The sequence below is a fragment of the Larus michahellis genome, chromosome 9, assembly GCF_964199755.1.
Source record: "Larus michahellis chromosome 9, bLarMic1.1, whole genome shotgun sequence".
NCBI lineage: Eukaryota > Metazoa > Chordata > Aves > Charadriiformes > Laridae > Larus > Larus michahellis.
Genome location: NC_133904.1, coordinates 11,316,183 through 11,328,310, shown reverse-complemented (window position 1 = coordinate 11,328,310; position 12,128 = coordinate 11,316,183). Strand labels below are relative to the sequence as shown.

Below are 12,128 nucleotides of genomic sequence, written 5' to 3'. Positions count from 1 at the left end.
GAGCTGGATCCTGAATTGCTCCTTCAAAATTGTACCAAATGCGTTCAGTTTTTCCTTTCCAATATGCAGCACTTTGCATTTCATATGTCACTTTAGAAGTTACCAGCTTTTTCACGTGAAGTTTATTTTGGGCGTTTTCTTTTTAAATGCCCAAAAGAAGAAAAAAATAAATTCTATTTCATCTGCGAGTACAGATGATGACTTTGGTTTCCTTCCAGGCTCACACCACAACATTCCATTTATTTGTAATTTATAAAATGGAAGTTAGAGCAATCAGGCACTGGTTACACAGATGAGGTAGATTAATTTTCTTTTTAAGCTAATTCAGATCAAAATTTTTGTTCCTGGCAGTCCAAATTGTACAAGAGATAGGAGAAGGAAAGAACTATATACCCTGTCTGTTAGAAACAGGACCCTCATATTGCGACTTGACTGTGACAATGATGGTGACAGCCAAGGCTACCAGTAGAGAAGCAGATAATATGTAAGAGAAAAGATATTCAGATTTTTGGTGAAAGAACCTTAATTTTCAAACATGGAGAATTTCACGACCATTCATTTCAGTAAACCATTTTGCTCACATGTAAATTTTCTTGTAGCTCAGGAGTTTTTAATTCTCAGGCCCTTTCTACCATCTGTAACTCAATCTCTATTTTTTAAAGAAATTGCAGACATCTGTTTAAATACCCATCTCTTCCGTCACATGGAATTTTGGATTCAAAAATCTAAGCTCGAAAATAATACCGAAGTTGGATTACAGTTCCAAGCAACCATGGTCTGGCATTTTAAATGCTGCCTTTTTAATTAGCCCATTCCGTTATACTGTCTGTGTCGGGCTCTACAGTGCATGAACAATGTCTGGTGTGGTGTGGGTCGGTGAGTCGGGCGGGGGGGGTCATGCTGCCACAGGAGCCGGGGGGATAGGGAAGAGGCAAGGTGGAGAAGACCCCCCAGGCTCATTGCAGCCAGCTCTCCTGCAGCAGGAAGGGGGTCTGGCCTCCAAGGGGGCTGGGGGGCCAAGGGCCCATGGCTGAGCCTGGGATTCTGCTGTGGTCCTGTGTCATGTGTGGAACTAATCCTGCCTATGAGACCACAGCCAGCTCAAGCAGCATAAGCAAAACTCAATTTTGCTGCCCCACACCAGACTTTTTGCAGCAGTGGGTGCAATTTCAGAGTGTAATCAGGGACATGTGGGGGACAGGGGAGGGTACTGCAGAAGGAAAAGGAGGGCAGAGCAGTGGGACCCATGGGAAGGGATGAGAAGGCAATGTGGGATGTTCCTAGGGGCTGTAATGAGAAATGTGTTTTTTTTCTTTTTGCAGCCTGTCCTCCTCCAAGACACCCTGCCTCCCCCTCACCCTCTACCAGGGTCCTGGACGTGCCAGCGGGCAGGTCTCCATCCCTCAGCTCCCTCCCTGAAGGATCACTCCCCAATGCATCCCCACCTTCACTCTCCAAAAAAACACACTATTCCCATACAAAATAGGACAGAGAAAGAGAGGCTGGGGCCAGACCTTTCAGAGCATTTTAGTTCTCCAGAACTGCTTGCCTTATCTGCTTGTAGGAATTCATATTTCAGTCTGGTGCAAAATACTTCATTCTTCATGTTTTTTTAGAACTTACTCATCAGTGGACTTCGACCCTTAATCAACTCCTTGCTTGCCTTACCGGAAAAGGAAGACATTTCCATGGGTACACCAGAGGTCTGATTCATTTACACAAACGTCCAGTGGCTTGATAAAGGCTTACGTGTTTCCTTGTGGGCAGAGGTATCTGGATCCCCCCATGGATGAATTTCTTAAAGGATTGAGCAGTACAGACAGAGTGCCAGGTGGGAATGAAGCCACATGGAATTTCAAGCCTATTTACAAAAACTGATGGTTGAGGTATAGCAGTGAGCACCCCAAAGCTCATAAGGACACGAGTGGCACTGCAGCACACGATTTCCTCCTTCAATTGTGGAAAATATCTTGAGTTCAGGGAAGCCAGACCTGGCTCAGAGATATGAAACTGGAAGTGCCCAACTGTGGGTGTCTTTCACAGACAGAGAGAACTTTCATTTGTGAAGGAAACTATTTGTCACCACAAAAGCTATATTTTGCATCATTCTCTGGAAAAAGTGTTGAGTTTTTCACCCTGCAGACTCTCCTACGGAAAGCAATTACGATGCATTTAAGAAGTAGTCTAATATTTTTATGCTTCCAAAATGCACTCAAAAAAACAAAACCAAAAAACCCTACTGGACTTAATTTGCACTACTTTCAAAAAAAGTTGAAGACCTTGACTTATACTGGTCCTTATGCCTAGGTCCTGCTAAACTACAGTAATTAATCAGTAATAAAAGTGAAGCCAGAAGGCCGCAAATAATGCAGAATTTGTTCTCTTTTTACTACACTAGTAATTACAGTCTGCAAAAGTAAAAAATTGTTATTTGACAAAAGAACAATGAGAATACAGCTGCCAGAAACAAAGATACCAGGCATACTTTGATGAGGAAATGCATTTTAAAAGAATCTGTTAGGTGGCAAGTTGTGCTGCATGCCTTCCCTAGACAAAACTAGCTCAAGGGAAGCTTATGCATTCCTAATTCTACGTAATATAACTTTGTTCTGCAACAATACTTGGATGACAAAATACATAAACACTACTAATCAGTTAAACAAACACAATCAGATTTTTTTAGCTCCATATTTTGCTTCTCGAAGTATTTACTGTTAACAATCTTAAATCCAATATTGTGTAATTCTAGTTAACCAAAGTTATAAAAGTGTTCATATCTAATGGTAAACACAGATTCCACTTTTCTGGGTAAATTTCATAGTCCTTGGGGGGTGTATAAAATCCGTATTTTTTGAAAGATCAGAGTAAAATTTTTAGTCACTTGCAAATATTAAAAAAAAAATATTTAGGGACATGGCTACAGTTCAAGCACCTGGAGGAGCACTCTGTAGATCCAGAATGCTTTACCTGGGTTTTGAAGAAGTACCGAAAGGATGGCAGGCAGCAGCAGCCATGCATTAATACCATATTCAGTCCTTCAGCCACAGTTCAGTTAGGGCTTTGGAGCCAGGGGAGGGATCACAGTGCACCACCATGGGAGATGACACCAAGCACACAGTTACAGAACTCAGTTCAACTCCATGGGACTTGGTGGAAGGTGGAGCAGAACACTTACAACTTTCAGAAAAGCTTTGAGCTATGTTTTGTTTTAAATGAATCTTTAGCCAATAGAGAAATATTAATATACACACATCAAAATCTTTCCTACATACTTGAGAAAATGAAGTCAACACTATAAAGTATGGATGACACATATCCTCTATTTTTCATTTACTGTTCATTTGCAGAAGAGCACATGATTTATGTTGTGAGTGTACCAACATTTTTCTAAGTTTAATTTGATAGTTTTCCTGAAGGAATAGGCTAATCTTCATCCATACCCACCTTTAGTAATATTTATTACTGTTCTTCAGCTCCTCAGTGGCCGACTGAATATTCTCTCTATGTCCACCTGGTGAGTGTGCTTTTCCCAAAATAGTCCATGACCACTCTTTTCTATATTTGCACGAGAGACGTACTATTATTATATTTGCATGGAAGAAGTTAGGCAATCCTGCAAAAATGTTTTTCAGTGATATCACTTTTCCAACTTGTAAATTGATTTACAATTTGAAATGCGACATCTTAAGTGGCACGTGACAGAAGAGCTAAGCAGGAAATATTTTGCAGTCTCGTAGAAAGATAGCCAGAGTTGTTCTTTTTCAGATCTTCTGTTTGCCCAGAAGAATTAACATTTGGTCAAAGAGGATAACCTGCAGCTATTGTTTTTCAGTATCCAACTTTCTTCCAATATTTAAAGCTGAATTATTGATGGTTTTAGGAACATGTCTTCCGAGATACAATTCCACGCCATTAGCTGCATTGGGAAAAGAGCAGGAACCAGCCCTGAAAGTATAACAAATCATGTTTTGAATGCATAGGACATGCAAAGCCACAAATGCCAGCCAACCAACACTACATGTTTAAAGCCACATTCAACGAACCGGAATTTTCTCATGCACAATAATGCCTGTTGTGACAAGTAACTAGACTCTTGAGGAAAGAGCCTTTAAAATGCATTTTCTCTCCAGCTAAAGGAATTCTCACTACACAGACACCTTCAACAAGATAATGCTTTGCATCTTCATTTGTGCAGGTGTCTCAAAATAATAATATCTGCACAGAAGCCAGTGCTGGCCTCCATGATGCAAATGGAAAAACCCCTTCTTTTGACTTCACTGGGATCATGATTTGGTCATAATTGATTAATCCTCATTCCATTCCTGTGAGACAAGTGAAGGATATATACAGATCACTTAACACACCACTGCAGCATGGTTGTTTCTGGAAAATATCAGCTGTTCCAAAACAGAGAGGAGCCCAGCACACAGTTTGGAACAGGATGCAATAGCCAACACTATCTCCATCTGGAACAATACAGGAAATGCTGATAGCCGGAGTGGCATCACTGAAAATAGATTTTGGCCAGCACACAGGGATTAAGAGCCTTAATTTTCAAAAGGTGCGCTGGGACCTTTAATAACCATAAATAGTCATGACTTTGTATTTGTGCCTCACTGGAAAGATGGCAGCACTTGCAGTGTGGTGTTTCCTCATACCATGCTGACACATTGCTTCATTACTGGATCATCTGCAGTTTTCAACACAACTGACGTGACTTCCGAGTCAAACGGAGAGCCACAGCAAATTCCTGACCCTGCTGAAGGCAATATCACAACAGTACTTGGAACCAGTGGAACAAGGATTTCTCTCCCTGGAAATAGTCTGTGAGATCTGGTAGCACATTTCCCATCAGATAGCAACCGTGAGATCTTTGATATCTTATGTAACTGCCATCCTTAAATAAAACATATATCTAGTTCATCATTTTTCCCCCTGATTTAATTAGAATCTTGCTTAGTTTTTCAGGTTGGCAAAGTCTTATCTTGCACTATGCTGCAGATGCTACTGCTTGGAGATTAACGTTTGCTTTTTAATTAAAGTTTTTACTCGGGAAGTTTGTGATACCCCCACAGCAGCATTTAAGACCAAGAAAATAACTCTGTATTATTCTTAAAATGAGCAGCCATAGCATAATATGAAACAATCACATTCAACGTATCACCAAAAATTACTGTGTGGTTTTCATTTACATGTGAGATTTTCTGAACTTGTTTTTAATAAGCCTCCATCAGAAGCTCCATCAGAACTTTGCATTTTCCAAGATAACATCTCTATATTTTTTTAAGTTTAGACTGTTGAGTAGTCAGCATGTTGCTCTGCACTGGTTCCCAACCAACACTAGAAAGCAGCGTCCAGCTGAGCACTAGCACGCAAAGCAGCTGGTTGCCACCAAAGCACGGCTTCTGCAGGGATGGGAAAGAAACAGCCACAACTCAAGGAAGCAGTGAAGAGAGAGACCTGAAACTGGGAGGGTGAGCAGGGCCACAGGAACAGCGGCACTGTGGAAAGGTTCCAGGAAAGGAAACTGCTGCAGGAGCTGGGTCAAAGATGGAGAAGGAATTACAGCAGCACTGGGGCAGGCAAGGACGCTGTGCCTCAACATCTGAAGCAGAGGTCTCAGGGAGAGCAGGAGGGGACACAGAGGGGTGGCAGCCACAGCATAATCTCCTGAAAGATTAGGAACCCTTGTCTGCTGGAAAGAATGATCTGCAGTCCTAATTTAGTAACAGAGGGAGAGTTATTACTGCTAGCAGTAGTGGTGACCTAGACCCCCAGACACAGCACAAACATAAAATTAAAAGATAGTCTCTGCTCAAAGAGCTTTCAGATTTTGTGTAGGGCAAGGCACAACGCAAGGATGCACAGGGTAGTGCACGGCAGTAGCGAGGCAATGTCAGAACAAGGAGCAGACTGCTCAGTCCAGCTTTGCAAAATCCTGCAGGCTTCTCTGCAGCTCAGCTAATTCACTTATACTTTATTTCACTTCAGCACAGTGTGGTCTCAATACAGATTGGTATCTCTGGAATATTCAGGTTTACAATTTTAAAAAAATTACTTCAGATTAAGAAGACATTCCAAAGTTGAAGTGTACAAAGTTGGCCTATACTTCAGCCCTTGCTTACTCTAACGACCCTTAAACTTAAGAGGAACTGCAGAGAACATACAAGAGCTCTCCTTACACACAAAGAGAAGAGAAAGAAGGCAGACAAATTCCTGTGTTAACTAACAGCTTCTTGGTAAAGCCATCTGGGGAGAGCCATGTTTAGTATCTAAAGGAGGGAGTATTACTTAGATCAGTTCCACTGACCTGAGCCTTGAGAGGGAACAAAACACTGAAATACTCTTGTATTTCATTGCCTTTAGCAGTACCTGAACACGTGCTTACACATCTGCAGTGGTTTTGGCAGACGGAAGCAGGAGGACAAGTGTGAGCGGGGCCTCATTGCACATCTGTCTGCAGGGCTGGTGGCGAGGGCAGATTTCGAAACCAGGCCTCAGAGAGGAGCCTCAGGGCGACGCTCCAGTGCCTGGGGAATGTCACCACCCAGAGAAGGGAGACTCTGGGAGTAAATGGGAGACCTAGGTATCCTCTTTAGAGGTTGAATATTTAACTTTGTATCTGAGGCAACCCATTGGCATGCAACATGCAAACTGCATGACCTATCCAACCCAGGAGAAATGCTAGATGTTGGCTAAAAAGGCACAACCATTTCCTTCTGCTAGATCCTAGGTTTTGCAAGGATCTGAGTTTCTGATTTAAACATAACAGAAATTGTTACCAGATGTGCATGTCAAGGCCCTGAATGCACTGACAGGCCTTAATTGCCACGACCAACCCCCCCGGGGCCTCCCACACACCCCTGCCCCGCGCAGAGGGGCTCAGGAAAGCTCAGCCCTGGGCCCGCATCGCTGTTGCTCTGCCAGGCTTCAGATCCAGCCGTGCTGCAGCCATGCCGTGCCTGGCCATGGGCCCTGTCAATCTAGGCAGTGACCCACGGACTGAATTTCTGACCTGCCTTGGACTCGTCTCGTCCCCATAAACTTGTCCGGCCCTCTGAGCACTGGGCTGCCATCCCCAGCCAGCCCTGCACGGGGCTGTGGGATGGGCCCCCTACCCTGCCGCCATGCTGTCAGCTTCCTGTCCCTCCCTGCTCCTTGGCAGCAAAGAGGAAATTCTCTAAATTCCCCTTCTAAACTCAGCTAGGTGCTACTAATTTGTATCTAACTTACAAGTTGTCATTTCAATAGTGCAGCAGATTTGAATGTATTAGGCTGGATACAAACAAAAGAAATGAGCCCAAACTAAAATATCCAACTATAAAAGAAAATTGAATATGAATAAACTCTAGTCCCAGAATCTTCTGCAAGTACTTCCTTTATATTTTGCGACTATCTTTACAATAGGCTATCCACAGTAGCACTGATTCATACATCCCCACTTCCAGGATTACTTGACATCTAAAAAGCATCTGAGTTGGAGCTTAGACAGCACGACGATTATCATGAGTTTGATATCTTAGCATTTGGCTACTCCATTTTCTGACTTTCAAGCAGTTCCACAGAAGAATGCTTGAATTATCTGAATATTCCTCCCACTTTTATTTCTTCTTTTATTTTTTCTTTTTTTTTTTTTCCATTTGTACGATACCTACGTCTGCGAAAGCACATAACCTGTGCACCAGATGTGCTATGTAAAAACTCCTGCCTGCCCTTCAGCCACAGCATGCGTGCCTCCACGGGGTCTAACCCACCTCCACCCCAAATGAGGAACATATGGAGCACCATCAATGGCAGAAACAAGAATTCACTTTGAACTACATTCCTCCTATCAAAGGGCCCTCTGTCTTGCCTTCTTCTTCTCTGTTCCTCTGGGTAATCATAAGGAAAGAACTGAACATTTGGAAAAGCCTCCTGGGGACAAATTCATTTCTCGTGTAACTCTGCTGAAGTTAATGGTGTTGCACCATGGATTAAAATGGCACCATAATATTAAAAAACAGAGACAGCATACTACTCTGTAATTACTGTCTAAGAGAGCAAAAATAATAAAAATGATTCATTCTTATAGACCCCAAAGGGCACAGCTGGCTTAGTCAGTTTAAAAGGTGAAAATAAAAGAAGGCAGCTAGAATGTAGTGATTTTTAATTTGTATATATGTATATAGATATGTATAAATGACAGTCAGATAACACCACCTCTGCACTAATTTTAAGAACAATACGCTAGAAATATAATTTAATGTGACTGTGAGTTTTAAAAGACTGATAACAGAAATAGCTCTTAGGAAAATTAAAGGCCTTCTTTCATACTGGCATAAATTAGGAATAAATTCCTTTTAATCAAGTGTTACACTGTTGTAAGCTTAATACAAAGGAATTGGGCCCCACAGCACCAAAATGGTTATTCTGTAACACAATCAAGCACCAGGAATTGCATTTTCACCTTCTTAAATAAGGACAATGCTATTTTTTTAAGTTAACATTTAAAGGTCATTGTTACAGGAAGGAAACATTTCTTCTATTAAGTTTAGTGAAGTTGGTAGAAATGGCGCAGTCTGTTCCTTTATGGACTTCACTTTACAATACCATATGGACGTGTGTGAAAGACACTCTGAATCTCAGTGATATTGTACAATATAACAGCAAAGGCAGAGATCTGACAGAATAACTGCACGGGCTTCAGAGGCATTTGTCAGTAACAGCTGTTATATCTCCGGCTTTCTTGTTATTTAAGTGAGCTTCATCTAGGCAATAATCCTTTCCAGCCAAAGGAATAATACCTCGTGATGAGAACTGATCTTCCGAGCACAGGAGGTTGTAGAGAAAGAGCACAACACCAAATATTTCTGCAGATTGGCTAAAGAGTATCTCTGCTTACCTATCTCTCAGTGCAATGAATGATCTAGCAAATACTTTGCGGTCATTAGTTACTCGGATGTCCCCTGGTGGTCTTATGGCCTCTCGTGCCCACAGAAACACAGTTTTCCTTTAGTGTGTAATCAATAACAAGGCTGCCACGCACGCCCTTTGTACCTGCCGTTAGCCAGAACACAAAGTCTTGCTCTCTCTAACAGTGCCAGACATCACCATTTCCTAGAATAAATTATCTGTGGAAAACTGGTTTCGTTGTACAAACAAACCAGGCTTTCAGTTACACTGTAACTGAGACACTGAAAAAAGAACCAGGGGAGAGGGAAATTGGCTGACAGGAAATCACCGGTCAGGTTCAGCAAGTGGGGGAAAAGAAACAGAATTTTGAAGATAATTAAATTTTCACTAAAATATTATCTGATGTATTATTTTGTTGTTTAAAAACCAGCAGGAACCCTAACAATCTATGGAGGTTTCTGTGCTTGTTCGTTTATAGATATACATTCCCTTGATCAGACAGGCCTCAATTACAAAGGATGTTAGTTCCTTTGTTGATTTCTCAAGGTAGATATTAACATTGAAGTAAAAGGATCCCTCCTGTTTAAAGATACAGAAATGAACAAAAAATTTAGTTCTCTTTTTTTTCCTGCTACCGAGATACATGCTGACTTTTCATTAAAAATGCCACAGCTGTCAGCCTCTACCAAGATAAAACAACAAACCTAGTCATAAAGAAAAGGAAAATTGTAAAAACCATAAGATTTTAAACAAATAAAACTTGAATAATGTTTTCCTTTTGCTTCTGGGTACAGGCTGGTTATCAAGTAAAGCAGACTTACTTCTTTTCCCAAGCAGTGTCCATAATAACAGGGGCCAGAAATTAATTTTTAAATGAAAGTTGAGTATAATGAAAACACATGAGTCCAGAAGCTAGGGATTTACGTAAAACATCAAATACAAAGTCTTGCGACAGAACAGTAAGAGTTATCAAGACTAAATAATTACAAAAAGAACTGCCATTTTCCATCATTTCAAGACAGACAAGACTTCGCTAGTTTTACTGTATATTCCTTTGTTCAGTCAGGAAGACCCATTCTACAAAAGCTCCATTCATTTCCAATAGGTTAAAAGAAACAATTCTTAGTTTAAAATTTAGAAGATAAGACTTAATCTAAAAGCACATTATTTAACAGAATAAAAACCCCAGAAAAAAAAAAAGCAAACCCTTTGAGGCTTCATCACACTACAGTAGACTTCAGAGATGCTGATTATGAGATTGTGTTTGTACAAAAACACATTAATTACTCAGAGAGGCTTGAAGTGAGCAGAGAGATTGCAAGAGTGGATTATCAAATCCTCAATCTTGACAACACTTGGAGCTAGACCTTTTAAGTACTCGGGCACTTACTATGTGTTGTGTGAGGCATTTAGTGGGTGTTGAAAGACCTACTTGGTGGCAATATCCATTTTTGAGTGCCTTTATTCCTTTAAAATTCACCTGCCACTTTGGCTTTTTTATAGTTTGAACTTCAGTATAGCACCTCTGAGAAATCTTAGAAAACCGCCACCCGGATCACGGTCTCCTTGATGTTATAACCCATAGCAGGCACAAAGACGTGCCATGAATAAAGATCCAAAGCACAAACATCATATATAAATGAACATGATATATATAATTATGTGCCACTCTGATTTAGCCATTCCCTGCAAATGTTCTTCTATGCAGAATATGCTGACGAGAACACCTTTGCAAGACTGTAATTTGTGAAGTACACTGCTCACAGCATTTACAGGGGGCCCACGCCTTCAACAGGCCCATGCCTTAGATTATGTATATGCTTAAATGTATGGATGACTTTAGTCTATAATTAAAAGTTTAATATTAAATTAAGTTTGGTCTTTTATGAAAAATGTCACCCGTGAAACGGCAGACTAGAGCCTCAAAAAAAAGAAGTATCTCCCTTTTATTAAGGATCATCTCATGAATTTTATGCATTAAATCCTCTGTAGACACACCTGAAACTGCAATATCCAGTGGTCAAAATGAAACTTGTCTGAGGAAGAAATAAAATCCTACTTACTTCTGCCCATTCCGAAAGGGCAGTGAGTAGAACACGGATTATATCGGGAAAATGTAAGCTAAAATATATTATTTTTCAGCCTCAATGACAATTTGTTTGGCCTAGAACTAGCTATCCAGGCTAAGATATTTGCATTAGGCTGTTTGGATTGAGGTCATCGCTTCTATTTTGCAAGTGACAATACACTCCTACTATAGGTCATGCAGGAGAGCAGGCTGTAATTATTTCTGTTTATATCAAACAAAGGGCACTTATTCTGGTCTAATATTTTTGGAGAATTGGATGCCGCTGTCGCTGTTGCTGGGGTGTTTTGTTTCAAGTGACGTACTCCATTATCAGTCTCCATGCTTTGCTAGTGCCTGTGAGCAATAGAGTCTCTAGTAGAGCTTATGAAAAACCATTGCTTTCTGTAAGAGTCCTACAAAAAAATCCATTTCTTATACACAGCACGAGAGGCCATTTAAAACCCATTGGCTTAGGAGCTGTGGAAAGTAGCAACGCAAAGACGTCAGAACTGTGGAAACATGGCAAACAGGAGAAGAGGGGCACCAATGCCATTTCTGCTTCAGGAAGGTCTGGATGCCACCAGTCATTCAGAGGAGAGAGGCGACACCGCATCCCCACACTGCAAATCCTTTGGGCAGCGAGCTGTTAATAACTGCTGTGGCACTTCATAAATTAATAACAACGCCCAGGGCCGCAGAAGTACAGCAGGGGAGGTACAGTTCCCTGCCTGTAGCTACTTACACGCACAAAGACTTCGTTTAGGAAAAGTTTGGTGCTCACACATAACTTCAGGTGTATTAAAGGCGACAGGACTAACCACTTGCTACAGCACCACGTGGGAGCGTAAATATGTTCCTGAGGCAGACGCCAAACCAGAATTACTTCAGTTTACACAGAATTATTCAGCTGCCAAAAAGGCTCCATGTCCTCTTAGTTTCCTCTCACGGTAGCCAACACACTTCTGAACTTTTTGATACCTGAAATACACTTCAAATCGCATTATCAAACAGCCACGTAAGGCACCGCGTTCGCTTTACCCTTTTCGGTTGTGCCTTCCTGTGAAACATCCAAGTATCGCCTCCTCAAAACCCGCCTAGGAGCCAAGGAAAGGGCCCCAACAAATCTCAGTACTATTTATGCGACCGTGTTTTGTACCAAATCCTAATT

At 41.3% G+C, this 12,128-nt stretch overlaps 1 protein-coding gene across 6 annotated transcripts in view; it reads right to left on the bottom strand.

Annotated features, from left to right (window-relative positions):
* Positions 1-2,174: 2,174 nt before the first annotated feature.
* The window catches only part of C9H15orf40 (chromosome 9 C15orf40 homolog), a 36,282-nt gene continuing 26,328 nt past the window's right edge, over positions 2,175-12,128 (bottom strand). For 2 of the 6 annotated variants that reach the window (XR_012589042.1, XR_012589038.1), the window contains one exon: positions 2,175-3,945. The gene's annotated coding sequence lies outside the window, so the exon portion shown is untranslated. The remainder of the gene's footprint in view (positions 3,946-12,128) is intronic. The other 4 variants (XR_012589039.1, XR_012589041.1, XR_012589037.1 and 1 more) reach the window with 2 other exon arrangements.